The following is a 17,857-nucleotide window of genomic DNA, read 5'->3' on the forward strand; positions in this document are numbered from 1 at the left end:
GGGCTCTCGTGCCCTCGGTTGGATCTCTGGCAAATGTGGTCGCAAACTGTTTTTATTTGATTCGTTTGCTCGTTAGAAAATAACAAAAGCAAAGAAGCTATCAGAAGGCGTGTTGGAGTGAGGTGAACCCATCGTTTATAGTCTGCTTCTGCAGTCACCAGCACAGAATGCATGGTTACACACACGCATACACAGGACGTACACAATTTAGTTGGATTACATACTGGGGCTGTTTCACGGCAGTAGTCTCTTAGCAGGGGATCCCCCCCCCCCCTCCCCTCCCCCTTATCCAAATGGTGCATATTTCATTTCGGAATGAAAATCCTCTAGCCTGGTGCAATTTATGAAACTGTCAATCATCAAATATGAGCAGAGAATCCAACGTGAATGGGTGGAGAGGACAACAACACCCTGCTCCCTGCAGAAATGTTCCAAGACGCACAGGGGCTTTGGAGAAGTACTACCCTTCTGCTGCTGCCGTCCACAGAGTTCTACTTTCTACACTCATCTCGCTTACAGCTCTAGTGTGGCCCGAAACTAAATTAACTGAGGAGAAATACAGCAGTGTTGTTAATACAGTGCCTACACTTGTATATGTGTATACACCATATATATCTGCTACTAACCGTCACCTGTACACATGTAGGTTTGATTAGTCATGTGAATGTATTTCTTTACATATATCATCACATTTGTGTTTTTAGCTGCAACCAGCAGCTCTTATTAGATCACTGTCGGCTGGTCGGTCGGCCACAGGTTTTGCCCTGGGAGGCTGAAAATTGGCACGGAGGTCAATTGCATGTGTGTATGTTCGTGTGCTATTGTAATTATTCAATTTGTAATTATGTTGGAGTTCCATTGGCTTTTTCTATATTTCTGCCATATTAATATAGCCGTGCAGTGCTCTGCTGTTGACACAATTTGCCTTGGAAAATAAATAATCTTTCCATCCATCTAGCCATAAACATATTTAGGGTCCTCTTACTTGTCAAGACTTGAAGACGCTATGATAAAGTTATCAAGGAGAAACATCAGACTTTAATGTGAGCTTGACCTTGACCTAAATAATGCAGTAGGGATGCTAGGCATAACAAAAAATATTGTTTGTTTCCTGTTGGTTGTCAGTTAAGGCCATGGGTAGGTAGGGAATTTATTTTATTAAATTTTTTCCCACGGCGACTATGGATAGGGAATTTCTTTATTTAATTAAAATGTTCACAACAACATGGATGCATGTACTCTGCCAGCATGTTTAATATCCATAATACTAAAGGTATGAAACTGTATTCTTAAAAAAAAATTTAAAGGAAACTAATTTTTTTTTTTAAACTCATAAAATATATTGGGTCGCACCTAAATCGGCAGGGTCGGTCGGCAACCGGAAACAAACGTGGTTGGTTAGCTGGTGGTTGGTCTGAACGAATAACCAAATATTTGGTGCATGCCCACATTCACAAAGGCTATAATAGATGTGAAATCTGGCACTCATCCATTGAAGTTGGGCTCATCATGCAGCTAGACTAATTTGATTAGCTAAGTCCGTCGTCCTCACTAGTTGTTGCATAAACAAATACTTTTTCTCTTTTTGATGAGTCAGCCTTGTGGACATGTTGCCATGGTAGGACCGTGTCCACAGTCCACATATCCCACACTAGACAAACTAAACATTTCTTGAAGTTTGCCACAGGGCTAACTCTACGTTGCAGCCAGCTACTGAGCCAGAATGCCAACAGACAGTGCATGCAGCCCAGAGGCCAGGCAACCTTCAGCTTCAGAGTGAGTTGGAGGGCATTCCAGGTGTTGGAAGCATAAAAAGGAGAAAGCAGTATTTCCTAGTTCAGAGCAAACTTGAGGAACCCTAAAACCAACCAGTCATTTGAACGTGTAGAATAGGTTCCGAGATTCCATTCCAACAGTGCTGTGATGTAAGATGAAAGTGTACTAATAAGGGCTTTAAATACCAATGATAATTACACCTTTCAACCAGAGAAGGCCTTCCAACCTTTTCATAAAGGACACAGTGGTGGTTATCATATCTGTCACCAGTAATAAATCTGAGGGCAGAATGTAAAAAAGTAAGAACTAATGTAAAAGCTAGATGCGTTTAAATTTTGAGAGTTAAACTATGGAATAGCCTTAGTGATGGGTTGAAGTTGTGTACTTCTCAGGGGAGATTTTAAAAAAGCCTTAAAAAGTTAAATAATTCAGGAGTACAGTTTTGAGTAAAACATAATTTTTTTTTTTCATATTTAGTTTAAGAATTGTAAAGGATAGGCAAAAATAAGCATGTGCTTCAGCCTATTCCTTTTTTCAGTCATTGAGTTTGGTTTGATTTTGTGTGTGAGCTTACTTTGAAGTAGAGATGTTCCCATACCATTTTCTCCTTCCCGATCCGATTCCGATACCTAAGCTTTGGGTAGCGGCCGATACCGATACTGATCCGATACCAGTGCATACATTTAAAAAAAGAAAAAAATATTATATAAATGATATTTAATTTTTTTCAGCTACAGATACTGTTTTATATATATACAGTTTTTTTGTAATAACTAGAAAGTAATGGTATTTATTCAACAACAGGTGATTGAGTATAGTTGTCAATTAATGATACTAATCTATACAATGAGTTCACCCACGGAACTGTTGTTGGTGTTGGGACGTTGGTTCCGCACGGACGTTATACGTTGTTGCACTTGCTATCCAGTCGGCTCCGGTTCAGTTAGCTAGTAGTAACGTGTATGTGTTCCATATCCTGTGCGGTGATTGATTGATTGAACATTTTATTAACAGATTGCAGAATGGGTACAATACAGTACGGCTCAATACACACAATTGTGAAGGGGATGCAGACCAGAGAAAGAGTTTTGTCTCGTTTACATCAGGGTCCCCCATTTTCAATTCATAGTGAATTGTAAGTAAGGGTGCAACTAGCACAGTGCAACTAGGGTGCAACTAGCACAGTGCAATCCATCCTTTGTGGATCTGGCCCTTGATCTCAAGAAGGTGCTGAATGAGCTCAGTGGCAATCTTTCACGTCTGGTCAATGTTAGCTTTTTTTATAATAATAATAATTTAGATTCTCCTTTGGTTAATTACAATTTACTAGGGATGAGAATTGATAAGATTTTATCGATTCCGTTATCGATTCTGCTTATCGATCCGATTCTTTATCGATTCCCTTATCGATCCCTGATAAATTTATAATTTAAATAAATAAATTGGAAATGCAACAGAACTAAGGTGGTTCGAATAACATGCATTTCTGATAGTCATTTATTGTTGAGCCCCCATGTCAGAAAAATACAAAAACTGTAAAAAAAAATTATTAACTATACACTTAAATAAAATAATGTATTTGAGATTCTCTTAAACTAATTTATTTATTTTTAGAATTATTTTATTCTTAAATTAATTTAATCTATTGAACAACGACCTGTTGAATGTAACTACAGTTCAATATCTTAAACTAATTTAATCTATTGAACCGTAGTTGCATTCAACAGGTCATTATTCCTCTGACTGCTCCGTCTCTGGTCTTTCAGAAGACCAGCGCACACACACACACACACACACGCTCCCTCCCGGGTCCCGGCTCGCCCCCACTCTGTTTCTACCTGAGCAGTGTGTCTGTCTCTGTGTGTCTGTATCAGCTTGGTTAGCTAGCGTTAGCTCCGCGGCTAAAGTTAGGTTGCCTCGAATTAAATGAATGACTAGGTTCTAAAGCATTGAAGTAGTTTTCACTGCACATAGAAACAGTCAAACAGCGGGAGCATTTCAGGAGCATATGACCAAAACCCAGGCAATTTCGAGCCCTTAGGAATCAAATAGTCTGCTCTATGGCTACATGCGTGGCGCTAACGTTATTGTTTTAAAATGCGCAACTGTCAGAAAAACATGGCGGCGATAAGAGGAATCGATAGACACGGAGGCATGAGATTCCAGAAATCGGACAATTACGAACCGGCTCCCAACGGGAACCGGTTTTCGATTCCCATCCCTACAATTTACTCAAGCATAGTAACAGACACAATATTTCGGACACTGGGAATACATTCCCTGAGGTCCATAGATACCAGGAACATGCAAATGGACCTTGTAGAAGTGGAGCAATCTTCCATTTACTTAGGTATGTACCTTTAGGGAATTTTTCTGAAAATATGGCTAGCACCAACATTCACAGTGTTCTATGTGCTTAATTAACAATAAAACACAAAGTACTTGTTCTCTAAGGATTAGGGATGCACCGAAAATTCGGCTACCGAAAATTATCGGCCGAAAATGGTTAAAAAGGCTCTTTCGGCTTTCGGCCGAAAGGGTTTTAGCACCGAAAATATATGACCGAAAGTCAAATAACGTGTTGTTGTGATGACGTCATCAAAACGCGACTACATACATACCGGTAGCATGCGCAACATGTAACGTGAGCAGCTTGGCAGCTCTTCCTGCATTCTACAGCCTGTGATAACTAACTCCTCTTGGGAGTAGGGATGCCCCCCGAAACCCGGTTCTAAACTAAATTAGAGTATTGATCAGCTCCGACGTTAACGGTACTGCTATCAGTAGTCTAGGAGCGGATTAGCTACGGAGCTAACAGTGTACCATCCATCTGCGACGCAACGGTGGCAGCAACAGTGGACACTGAGTAATGTTAACGTTATGACGAGTTCATACTACACTACACGTATGAACTCGACATAACGTTAACGTTACTCCGTTTAAATGAAGTGTTTAATTAGCAGCAATCTGTTGTTGAAAATGTATTAACATAGTAGCCCCACATAGACTGAAGGACATAGCATACACTAAACTACCAATCAAGCACTGTGAACGAAAATTTGGCCCCATAATTACTCATGCGATCCGGATATGGCGTGAATCACAAAAAAAAAATCCTAACCCACAAAAATGGCACAATCATACTCCCTTATTCAATAACAATGCACTCTTAATTGGAAAACGACCTATAAGATTCCCTATATGGGAAGAGCAAGGCATACACTCATTAGGGGATGTTTTTAACAAACAGGGTTTTTGTAGTGATAAAGAAATACGCAAAAAATTTAATCTCACCAAGTCCACATGGCTTTTTCACAAACAGTTAGAGCTATGTTTGAAGTCTCACGGTGTTCCATTAGACAGACCAATTGAACACCACAGATACCACAAATTCTTCTACGCAAGAGAGACATCGAGAGGTTTTGTTTCAGAATTTTATCATCAATTACTAACGTCCTCGTATGAAACCCTCCAACTTGACTCTGTCTGGAGGAGGGATATACCAGACCTGGAAAATGACTTTGATTGGCAAGGAGCCTGGGCAAATGTCCGACTTACATCAAGGAACCCGGATCATCAACAAATCAATCTTAACTATATTCACAGGACATACTTGACTCCTATAAGACTGTGCCGAATGGGGCTTAAACAAGATTCCAAATGCACCCAATGTGCAAATGGGGACGAAGGGACATTTATGCACATGTATTGGGACTGCTCACCAGTTAAGGCATTCTGGAAAGATGTGACCCAACAAATATCAAAACTCATATCTTGGAATATACCTGTACACCCCTCGGTATTATTATTGAATGATGTGTTTGAGTTTGCAGTGAATCCACAGCTAAAGAGATTGGTTTTATCGGGTATCACAGTAGCCAAAAAGCTGATAGCATCACGCTGGTTTCAACCGGAAAAAATGTGCCGTAAAGTTTAGTTTCTTACATATCTCGATGTAATTTACCATGAAATATCTACAGCAAGAATTCTGGGTCTCAATGAATCCAAAATGTCAATGTGGTTAGAAGTGGTGGAGAGAATAAAAGCTAGCTTATAATGGTAGTGTCTGGTTAGGTGCGAGGGATAGTGGAGGTACTTCTCAAGGTGGGGTCCGGGAGGGGGGGGTTCGAGCTGAGCATATGTGTGTAGGTTTTTTTAGATAACAGGTATTAGTGGTATATCTTATATAAGACAACTAACTAAAATGTGATCTCATTGGATGTGCCCTGACAATTAATGCTTGTATATCTTATCGTGTGTTGTTGTTTGTTTATATGTTTGTTTAAAAAATAATAAAAAAATAAAATACAAGAAAATGTATCATCGTTAAACCAGAAATGGAAATGCGAGGACAGGAAGTCGTCATCAATCGTTGTAGTCTTTTAGTCTTAACAGTCTGGAATTAATGTATGCAAAAGTGCTGAATAAATGTTTTATGGGCCCATAATAGTGATTATTAATATTATTTAAGTTAAGTTTAGCCATAATCATGTCTTTTGCCATAATCAGGTAGCTAAAAAAAAATATATATATATATTTATATTAATCATTTTCGGCCTTTCGGCATTCGGTTTTCGGCCAACTGTTTCCTATTTTCGGTATCGGTTTCGGCCAAGAATTTCCCATTCGGTGCATCCCTACTAAGGATAAAGATAAGCATTCACTGAAGAAAACATTGTACTATGCAACTACACACTTAGCATGTAGAACGTGGTCTATAAACAGTTATACTATGCAACTACACACTAATCATGTATTACATGGTCTATAAACAGTTATACTATGTAACTACACACTAAGCATGTAGAACGTGGTATATAAACAGTTATACTATGTAACTACACACTAAGCATGTAGAACGTGGTATATAAACAGTTATACTATGTAACTACACACTAAGCATGTAGAACGTGGTATATAAACAGTTATACTATGTAACTACACACTAAGCATGCTCTACTACTACTACTACTACTATGCACTTAACACTGCAGCACTGTTTGATGAACATTGTTACTCAGCTGAAAGAGTTGTACCCTTCCTGCTGATATGTCATACAGACCTTTTAAGTCACTTTGGATAAAAGCATCAGATAAATGACTAAATGTAGTAATAACTGGGGCAGCCATCAAAAAGTGAAAAGAGCTGAAAGGAGAAATGACAGACCATGTCTTATGTTTTTTTTAAAGATGCATGCTCATCTCATCAGTAATTGAACTAAAGTAAAAAAATAAAGTCCTCTTTGTAACTGTATGAGATGTTGTCCTCTTTAGCCATGCACTTCTAACACATGTGATCGCTGTGGCCTCTTTAGCCATGCACTTCTAACTAGAGATGTTCCGATACCATTTTTTCCTTTCCGATCCGATTCCGATACCTAAGCTTTGGGTATCGGCCGATACCGATACTTATCCGATACCAGTGCATACATAAAAAAAAAAAAAAAACGATATTATATAAATTTTTTATAAATATATATATATATATTTTTTTTTTAACAAATACTGTTTTATATATACTGTTTTTTAGTCATAACTAGAAAGTAATGGTATTTATTCAACAGGTGATTGTATAGATTTGTATTAGTATCATTAATCAATGAGTATGGGGCTTCAGCACTGCAGATATACCCTACTCCAATGATCCACACGGACATTATACGTTGCTGCACTCGCTACCCACTGGCTCTGCAGATATACCCTACTCAGTCTGTCTACAAGGCTCCGTTCAGTAGCAGTCGGATCTGTTGTGATTTTTGCACAATAAATATTCAACATTCTCTTTTGAGACTCCGCCTCAGACTCTTATCATTTGGCACTAAAAGCTAAACATTGTCGCCGATATGGCTGTCCGCAACATGTCATTAATTGTGTACGCGACGTGCAATTGTGCAATGACGACGTTACCGTTAGCTAGCATGAGCTACCGGTATATGGGAAGACCATAGAAGACTGTAACGTTACTGGTGACATTGTGATTTAACTTGGAATACTCCTTTGCCAACTTGCTGTACTTTGCTTGCAGGTCTGCAGCCATTATTGCTGGATTATATGAATAGCCCCAACTTTAGCCAAGGTAATGTTAAAGCTAGCTTTCGGTTAGCTGTTCAATGCTAATAACACCAGCCACCAAGCGAACCCATGAGCTCTCCGTCAACACCGCTCTGTCGGGACGATGACATTTAAGAAAGTATCTGCTGTTAAAATGACAAATGGCATTGACACTTTAATCGATTAAGCACACGTTTGTTTTATAATGCTTACTCAACAGACCACAGTGTTGTTGATAAATTACGTCATATGGTATCGGAGCGCAGCATTAGAGGGTACTCGCCGATACCGATACCAGCATTTTAGCCAGTATCGGCGGCTTTTCCGATACTGGTATCGGTATCGGAACAACTCTACTTCTAACACATGTGATCGCTGTGGTCTCTTTAGCCATGCACTTCTAACACATGTGATCGCTGTGGTCTCTTTAGCCATGCACTTCTAACACATGTGATCGCTGTGGTCTCTTTAGCCATGCACTTCTAACACATGTGATCGCTGTGGTCTCTTTAGCCATGCACTTCTAACACATGTGATCGCTGTGGTCTCTTTAGCCATGCACTTCTAACACATGTGATCGCTGTGGTCTCTTTAGCCATGCACTTCTAACACATGTGATCGCTGTGGTCTCTTTAGCCATGCACTTCTAACACATGTGATCGCTGTGGTCTCTTTAGCCATGCACTTCTAACACATGTGATCACTGTGGTCTCTTTAGCCATGCACTTCTAACACATGTGATCGCTGTGGTCTCTCCTACAATCCTTCGACCGACTCCTGCTGTCGTGCCTCCCACCCACAAAGCTGGCAGCTCTCTTGCTCTCATATTCTCCTGTGACTCCAGCATAATTGACACCACGGTAACTCCTCAATATATCGGACCACTTCTTTGTATCCTTTTCACTAACTCTTATGCTAAACCCCAAACCACCCACTCCAACTCAAACTGTCTCATTCAGACGCAACCTACACTCCCTATCCCCCTCCACCCTATCCCCCTGCGACATCCTATCCGCTCTACCTTTGAGTGAAACTTTCTCTGCTCTCCCCCAGATACGGCAACCTCTGTCCTCCACCCTCCTCTCAGCCCTCTCAACCTCCTTCGACAAGCTCCATCCCCTCGCCAAGAAGCCTGCCAGCCGTTCCACACCCAGACCATGGCTGTCCGATGCAGTGAGAGAATAAAGACAGAGACAGAGTGGCTGAGAGAAAGTATAAAAAGGTCCACCTCACTGGTGAGTGGTGACATCACTACCTAATAATAGGGATGCACCGAATATTCGGCCACCAAAAATTATCGGCCGAAAATGGTTAAAATGGCTCTTTCGGCTTTATTTTTCGGGTTTTAGCACCGAAAATATATCACAGAATGTCAAAGAACAGGGTTACGCAACGTTCGTAACCTAAAGTGTTGTTGTGATGACGTAATCAAAACGCGCAACGTGTAACGTGAGCAGCTTGGCAGCTCTTCCTGCATTCTGCAGCCTGTGATAACTAACTCCTCTTGGGAGTTGAGCTGTTTCTATGTAAACTCTGCGAGCAACGCATCCAATAAATGAGTCTTTAACATGCTTTATATCCTCGCCATTACTATATGCCCATCACGGTTAAAACCTTTTTAACTAACGTTAAGCTAGCTAACAATGCTTCCATTCCTCTTTGACCCATCCCTCGTAAGCTACGTCATCCCCCGCTAAGAGTCACAGGAGATGTAGTAAATACAACAGTCCTGTGTGTGTCTTTATGCAGATCGTTATGCAGTTTGGCTTTGTTCTGAATGCACTTTGTTGTGGTTATCCTACAGAGAAAAGAAAATGCACTTGACTTTAATGCACATTTTGTTGGATGCAAAGAGAAAATGTTTAAATTGTACAATCTTTCAGCAGTCAGTCTGGAATTAATGTCAAAAGAAATTAATCAAAAGTGCTGAATAAATGTTTTATGGGCCCATAATAGTGATTATTAATATTATTTAAGTTAAGTTTAGCCATAATCATGTATTTTGCCATAATCAGGTAGCTAAAAAATAAAAAACATTATATATATATTTATATTAATCAATTTCGGCCTTTCGGCATTTGGTTTTCGGCCAACTGTTTCCTATTTTCGGTATCGGCCAAGAATTTCCCATTCGGTGCATCCCTACCTAATAACCTCTTGTTAGCATTCTCCAAAAATATTACTACTGCCAAAGCCTCCTTCTTTCACCATAAGATTGAGGCCTTGGCTAAAAACCTCCGCAAACTGCACGCCACCATGTCCTCCCCCATCCACGCTCTCTGCGGAGGACTTTGCTACCTTTTTAATGATTTTTTTTTAAAAGAGGTAGAGAACATCTGCAGTTGCTTCTCCCAATTCCCACCCATTCAAAATGCAAATGAATCAAGAGCCTCATATTTTACTCTCATCTTTCTCTCCCATTACAGAGGACATTAGTAGGCTACTGTTGGATCGAAACGTTGGTTCAGAAACATGGGCAATGACAAAAAGGGTGATGGTGGTGTTAACACTTTCAGCGCCAGCCATTATCCTCATCCCTGTAGCTAATGCGCCAGCTTTCCATAGCCTATGTTCACGGTGCGTCACTATGTTTGGAGAGCTACAGTATATCTATATTCTAGCTATGGAGACAATACTATGGTCATTTGACAGTCACTTTCTCCCGTAAAACATGCAAAAAAGAGATAATTTTCTTCATGTATACGTTCGCACGTTATCCTGTGGTGAATAGGGCTAATTCCTGAAAAGCTGAGTTATAGGGCGCTATGTGAATTTGACTGAAGTCGTTGGTGTTTCTCGCCTGGACATGCTACTATTTCCAAATCAAATGTATATAATAGGTATTATGTTTCATCATGAATGCATCAAAGGGGGGGGGGGGTCGTTTTTTTATGCTCTGATCATCATCAATGGCATTCGTTTTGAACACCACACACGCTGATCAGCTGGATCGATATGAAATCATTGTGGGATCAAGGTGGAATTGACGTCAGATAGTCCTTACCTTTGATCGGGGTTATTCCAAAAAGAATATTCCAATTGTCTGATCGCGATTTCCAGTATTTGCGTCCATCGGGTCCCCGACATAATCCGGCACAACATGCATCGAGTGTCCTGGACATGTTCCAATGTGATCGGTGAACCGCTAGGCTTGTGATCGGTGAACCGCTAGGCTTGTGATCGGTGAACCGCTAGGCTTGTGATCGGTGAACCGCTAGGCTTGCCTGGACCAAAGTTCCTGGAACAGGGTTTCAAAGGGTGGGCGATACTACCACATGGCAGATCCCCATTAGTCACTGCCTCAGCAGCGACTATTCTTCCTGGGGTCTGTATACAAACATATACAAATTAAACAAGAATAATCAATAAAACATAAAAACAAAATAAATATCAATAAAACACAAATAAAATATACAAACAATTATAGAACATTAAACCAATCAAAATCAGACGTAAACAAATATGTATGCAAAATCTTCTAATATAGAACAATAACAAATATACAAACATAATAGAACAAATCAAATATCAATAAAACAACAAACGGAGACATCTCAGAGAAAACTAAAACGTGCTCAAAAACAGCACGACATTCCATACACTAATACTCCTCATAACCACTAGACAAAGACATTCCAAATCAACACATAACCCAACACAAGAACCCATTCATTAGACACAGATTAGACCCAACCAAAATCAATCTCTTTCTGCATTACAGCCCCTCTTAGTCTCCTCTTGAAACCCACCTTACTGGTAATTGAAACCAAATACTGTGGAAGTATATTCCGGTAGGACATTGCCCTGTACATTACAGTTTTCTTTAAGGCTTCAGTTCTGGGTCTCGGCAGGGCGAACCGACCCCTCAAGGCTTGTCTAGTGCCATAGCCATGACCATCACTAATAAGCACCAGCTGCAAAAAGAGGCACACAGGTTTATGTAAAGTAGAAATATCTCATAAACAAAATAAGACTACACACTAGTCTCTCATTGACTCTCACCCATGACAGTTCCTTGTGCATTTTTTCCACACCGTTTCTAATTGAGCTATTGCAATGCAAGTCTTGCAGCTCTATTTTGAGTAAGCTGTATTTTATTTAGGTCTTGTTTAGATGCATTTGACCAGATTGCTGGACAGTAGTCCAGATGTGACAAGACTAGTGATTGTATGACTTGCTCGGTAGCTGTGTCAGTTAAAAAATAGGCATTCCGTCTAATAATTGAAATACTTCTGCTCATTTGTTACAATATTCAAGTTTCTTTATTAGTTGTCATACAGAAGTACAGAATACTTTTATACAAAATGCTTCTGTTACGCTCCAGAGACTGTGCTAGACAAAAGGATAAGTATAAAATAAAATAAGTATAGCAAGTATAAAATTGAAGTCATGTACGTAGACACAAGTGTTCAGTATGTACATATGTACAATGTTCAATGCAGAGTAGAAGTAACTGAGTTACCATACAATATACTATACAATATACTATATAGTGCAAAGCAGAAATGGGATGAGGTACAATTTAGGTACAATTTACAGTAAGGTGTACTGAGTTATGGGTTGTAGTGCAAATACTTTGCCAATAAATATAAAGTGTGTTTAGGTGTTCTAAAGTGTGTAGAGTGGGTGCTGCAGTGAGTTGTTTGTTTAAAGTGAGTGTGTGTGTGGATGTGTGTGCTGTGAGTGCTTTTGATGGTTGTTGCATAGTGTTATTGTTCGTTGAGCATCCTGATGGCCTGGGGATAGAAGCTTCTTCTGAGTCTTTCTGTGCTTGCCATGAGACTCCGGTATCGCTTGCCTGACCGCAGCAGTTCAAAGAGGCAGTTGTTTGGGTGGCTGGAGTCTTTGATAATTCTCTTAGCCTTACCCATGCACCGCTTGTTGTAAATGTTCTGGAGAGTGGGAAGCCCCCCTCCAATTGTGCGTTCGGCTGAACGGGCCACTCTCTGTAGTCTGCTGCGGTCTTGTGCGGTGCTATTCCCAAACCAGGAGGTGATATTGCCAGTCAGGATGCTCTCTATTGTGCATGAGTAGAAGTTCTTAAGGATCTTCTGACTGACTTGGAACTTCCTTAGGCGCCTGAAGAAGTAGAGGCGTTGCCGTGCCTTCTTCACAACACTGTCAATGTGTGTGGTCCATGTCAAGTCCTTGGATATGTGGACTCCTAGGTACTTGAAACTGTTCACTCTCTCAACTGGTGCCTCATCGATGCTGAGGGGGCTGTAGTCCCTGACCCCCGACCTCCTGAAGTCCACAAACCTCTATTGTTTTGCTGACGTTCAGGGAGAGGCAGTTCTCCTGACACCACTGCGACAGATTCTCTACCTCTTCCAGGTAGGCCCTCTCATCGTTGGCAGAGATCAGGCCCACCACTACTGTGTCATCAGCAAATTTGATGATTGTGTTGTTGTTCCGCTGTGCCACACAGTCATGTGTGTACAGGGAGTAGAGGAGGGGACTCAGAACACAGCCCTGGGGGGCCCCTATGTTGAGCGTGATGGATGAGGAGGTGCAGTTGCCTGCTCTTACCACCTGGGGTCTACCCGTCAGGAAGTCCAAGACCCACTGGCAGAGGTCATAGTTCAAGCCTAGGTCCCTGAGCTTGGCTATGAGTTTGGAGGAGACTATGGTATTGAATGCTGAGCTGTAGTCGATGAACAGCATTCTCACATAGTTCCCCTGCCTCTTGTCCAGGTGTGATGCTGCTGTGTGCAGCACATGGGCTGTGGCGTCCTCCGTGGACCTGTTGGGGCGGTATGCAAATTGCAGGGGGTCCAGGTTGATGGGGAGGGAGGAACAGATGTAGCCCTTCACTAGCTTCTCAAAGCACTTCATGGCTATGGAGGTGAGAGCTACAGGGCGGTAGTCGTTGAGGCAACCGGGCGTAGATTTTTTGGGTACAGGGGTGATGGTGGACTTCTTCAGACAGGTGGGGATGACAGTCTGTTCTAAGGACAGGTTAAATATGTCAGTGAATACCGGGGCCAGTTGGTCGGCACAGACTTTTAGGACGCGGCCGGGGATGCCGTCCGGTCCTGCTGCCTTCCTGATATTCACTTTCTTAAAGGTCCTCCTCACCTCATGTTCTGTTATTCTGAACACTGAATCTCCATCAGCAGCGCCCCCCCCCCCCCTCCATTACAGTGGTTTGTAGGCTGGTGTTGTTATTCACAGCCTCAAACCTCGCATAGAAGGTATTGAGATCATTTGCTAAGGAGATGTCACTGTTCAGTTTGAGGGAGGTGCCTTTGTAATCTGTCATCGTTCTGAGGCCCTGCCACATACCTCTAGAGTCAGCCTGTTCAAACTGAAGTTCAACTTTATCCCTATAACGCCGTTTTGCCTCTATTACTGCTCTCCTGACGTTGTATCTCGCCGTCTTGTGTTCATTCATGTTGCCTGTCACAAGCCCGGCGTTGTAGGCCGAGGTGTGCACTTTCAGAGCCTCACGGACGGATTTATCTACCCAGGGCTTTTGATTTGGGTAAATTCTAATTGTGGTAGAGGGGATTGTTTCTTCTACCAGAGTACAGACAAAGTCAAGCACCGTTTCAGTGTATTTGTTAATATTGGCTGTGTTATCACGGAACACACTCCAGTCTGTGCATTCAAGTGCAGCCTGGAGTGTCTCCTCTGACGTCACAGTCCAACGCTTAACCTCTCGCGATACTACCGGTGCGCGCTTAAGACTCTGTTTATACTTTGGCAAAAGAAAGATGGCGGCGTGGTCCGACTTGCCGAATGGGCTAAGAGCCTGTGACTTGTACCCATTCTTAAATTGAGAGTATACATGGTCTAATATGTTCTCGCCTCTGGTGGGGCAGGTCACATGCTGATAGAAATTCGGCAACACCTTTTTAAGACTTTCGCTGTTGAAATCGCCCAGAACCAAAATGGCAGCGTCAACGTTAGCTATCTGTAGTTTGTTTACCTCGTCGTGTAGCTTCGAGAGTGCGACCCCAGTGTTTGCTTGTGGTGGAATGTACACTCAGATCATGATGATGGACGTTAACTCCCTCGGGAGAAAGAAGGGTCGGCATTTGATGGTGATAAACTCCAGGTCTGGGGAGCAGCAGTGGTTAGACAATTCCTTTGCATTGCCTGGATCGCACCACTCCTTGTTTACCATGAAATTGTGTTGATGTTGGTTTTGTTTCATCAATAAATGAGGCAGAATACACAGTGAATGTATCCTTTTGTTTATTGCACTTGTTCCTGCTGCAAACAAATAATGAATGCTACGCGAGACAGTTTAAAGATGGCAGGTTTCTGTTTTTGTGCAGACGCTTCTCTCTTCTGACCAATCAGTGGTCTGCAGTGTTTCACATCACTTTTTTGGTATCACTTCTACTCGCTTGGAAACTCGAGAAAGCAGGTACTAAAAAAGTACCGGGTACCAGGTACCATCCGCAAATTTTGGCAATGGAAAACCGAAAAGGCAGACTAGAGTAGAGTCGAGTAGGTGGAAAAGGGGCAATAGAGGTCCGTGACACTGAATAGAATATTAAAATCAAAGTAATATTACATTTTTGGTGCCCAACGGTTGTCGAGCAAACACGTAATAATACGTGGTTGGCGCAGAATGAGTTAAGAAGCTGTGATCAGAAGATGTTGAGGTATGTGGCAGGATGGGAGGACCAGTGCTGAGGTGGATGAGATCTGTGGTGTCGGGGAAATTGCTTTCAAGGTGTGATATGGACGTCTCAGGTGTTTTGGACATGTGAGAAGATCGGAGGAGGGGGGGGGGGGGGTGTTGAGAGGGGTGGAGGAGATGATTGTGGATGGGTGGAGGCCGAGAGGGAGACCGAAGCAGACGTGGAGGGGATGTGTGGAGAATGATATGAGGGTTCTGGAGATAAATGTAGACATGGCACAAAACTGTGCCCAGTGGCATGGAGTCATCGCCCTTCCAACCTCACTGTAGTGGGAAAATAGGGACGTAAAACGAAAATGATAATGAAACCGTTGACACTGGTAACGTTGAACCGTCCCACTACATGCCAGCTGGACCCGATACCATCCCCATTCCTAGTCCAGACCATTGCACCAGACATCCTCCGATTCCTGACTGTAACCATCCCTCGCAGGAATGGGAGTTGTAGGCTCTGCACTGGCATCACCTTGACAACTGTTCCTACCAAGTATCAAAGTCTGCCCCCCGCCCCTGCCCCTACTGACTGGTGTCCCCCAGGGCTCGCTTCTTGGACCCCTCCTCCCTCCCCTTCTCTGCTATGTAGATGACACTCAACTCTTCCTCTCCTCCCCAACTCAGATATCCAAGTCTCGGATCAAGTGAGCGGATCTCTGCCTGCCTGTCTGAAATGTCTGCCTGGATGACGACAAATCACCTCAAACTGAACCCAAGCAAAACAGAGATACTTCACCTGCCGGTCAAATGTCCCCGCTGACCAACCTTCCGATCCCAGTGGAGACTGCAGCCAAGAACCTAGGTGTAGTCCTCGACGGCCAGCTGAACTTCTCTACTCACATCGCTTCAACAACCAGAACCTGCAGATTCTTCCTGAGCAACACCAGAAGGATCCGCCCCTTCCTGACAAAAGAAGCCACCAAACTCCTCCTGCAATCAACAGTCATGTCTCACCTCGACTACTGCAACGCACTGCTTGCTGGTTTACCGACCACCACCACCGAGCCACTTCATTCAACTCATACAGAACGCAGCGGCCCGTCTGATCTCCAACCTGCCAAAGTCAGCCCATGTTACTCCTTCTTTGAGAGCTGCACTCAGGGCACCGGCCAGTGGCGGGTAGATGGGAAGAATCTACCCGCCAAGCATATTTCTTACCTGCCAACTTTTTTTTGATAAAAAAAAACAATTATTATTTTATATAAAAAAATATTTATTTAATAAAATATATATATTATATAATCATACTTGTAGTTGTATTATCTGCGAGACATCGCCACCTCGCTGTCTGCAAACAGCTCCACTGTCTGTGTGTATACTCGAGTGGCCTCCAGCTCCAGCAAGGATTCTCCCTAAACCCTAAACTCTACATTCAGCATGAAAGGATTCTCCTGCACTGCAGCTGGACCCTATTCAGCAGCCCTCACTCATGCGCTGTAAACCAGGGGCTCGAATACACATGTTGTAGGACATTGATGTCAGGAGCTATCTGTAGCTACTGCTGGATGGCGTTGGGACAACGCCTCTGAACTATTTAGTTTACTGGGACATTTCGTAGTGACTAGTGAGCAGGGGAGGAAATTAGGCCCTTTTACTCGCCAAATGCGAGTATTCTTTATGTTTGGCGAGTGATTCATGAAGAGCACTCGCCACACTGGCGAGTAGTAAACAAAACAAAAAAATCATTCTGCAATCTGCTGATTCGCTCACTGGCACAAACCGAACTCTGACTCCCCCCTTATGATTCCTCCCATTTGCGCCTCATAAATAATCCATAACCAATGAACATCATTGTTGTACTGATGTGCTCTAAGCTCCTCCAATGAACACTCGTTTTCTAGAAGATGTCGCGCATCTAGGGGAAGTGGACAGACCACTGCGAGCGGACCTACAGACTCCTGTCACCGGCTTGACAACGTAGACAAACTTAGACAAAAACACATCGTGGATGAAAATAATTGCATGTAGAGTCGTCGCTTTCGGATATCAGTGCGGTCTGACATGGGGGCGAACAACAGCACGCAACGCGTCTCCTTCGAGTCGGATGAGAATGACAAGTCAACCAGCATTAGCCGGCTAGCTACCTAGCATGTAACAAGCTACCATAACGCGCATTCAACATAGTGGACGAGTCCAGGACGACTATACTGAGCGGCTTTGCTTAAATGCAGCCGAGTGACATTTTATTATTACCGGGTTTCCCCCATATCACCACTCGCCCATATGCCCTTCACAACGGTGATGTTGTCATACTTGTCATTCAGAATACACCTGCTGAACCCCTAGCGTTGACATGAGATTCGATTCCAATGTATCGTCATCATACAGCACAAGTACAGTACAACCAGAATATGTTTGGCATCCAACCAGAGTGCAAATGTAA

General features: G+C 42.5%; 1 protein-coding gene across 2 annotated transcripts in view; it reads right to left on the reverse strand.

The window, feature by feature from the left end:
* The window catches only part of LOC311245851 (nectin-2), a 237,198-nt gene that overhangs the window by 128,834 nt on the left and 90,507 nt on the right, over positions 1 to 17,857 (reverse strand). The window lies entirely within an intron of this gene.

The sequence above is a fragment of the Notolepis coatsorum genome (assembly GCF_963971535.1).
Source record: "Notolepis coatsorum genome assembly, chromosome: 19".
Lineage (NCBI taxonomy): Eukaryota > Metazoa > Chordata > Actinopteri > Aulopiformes > Paralepididae > Notolepis > Notolepis coatsorum.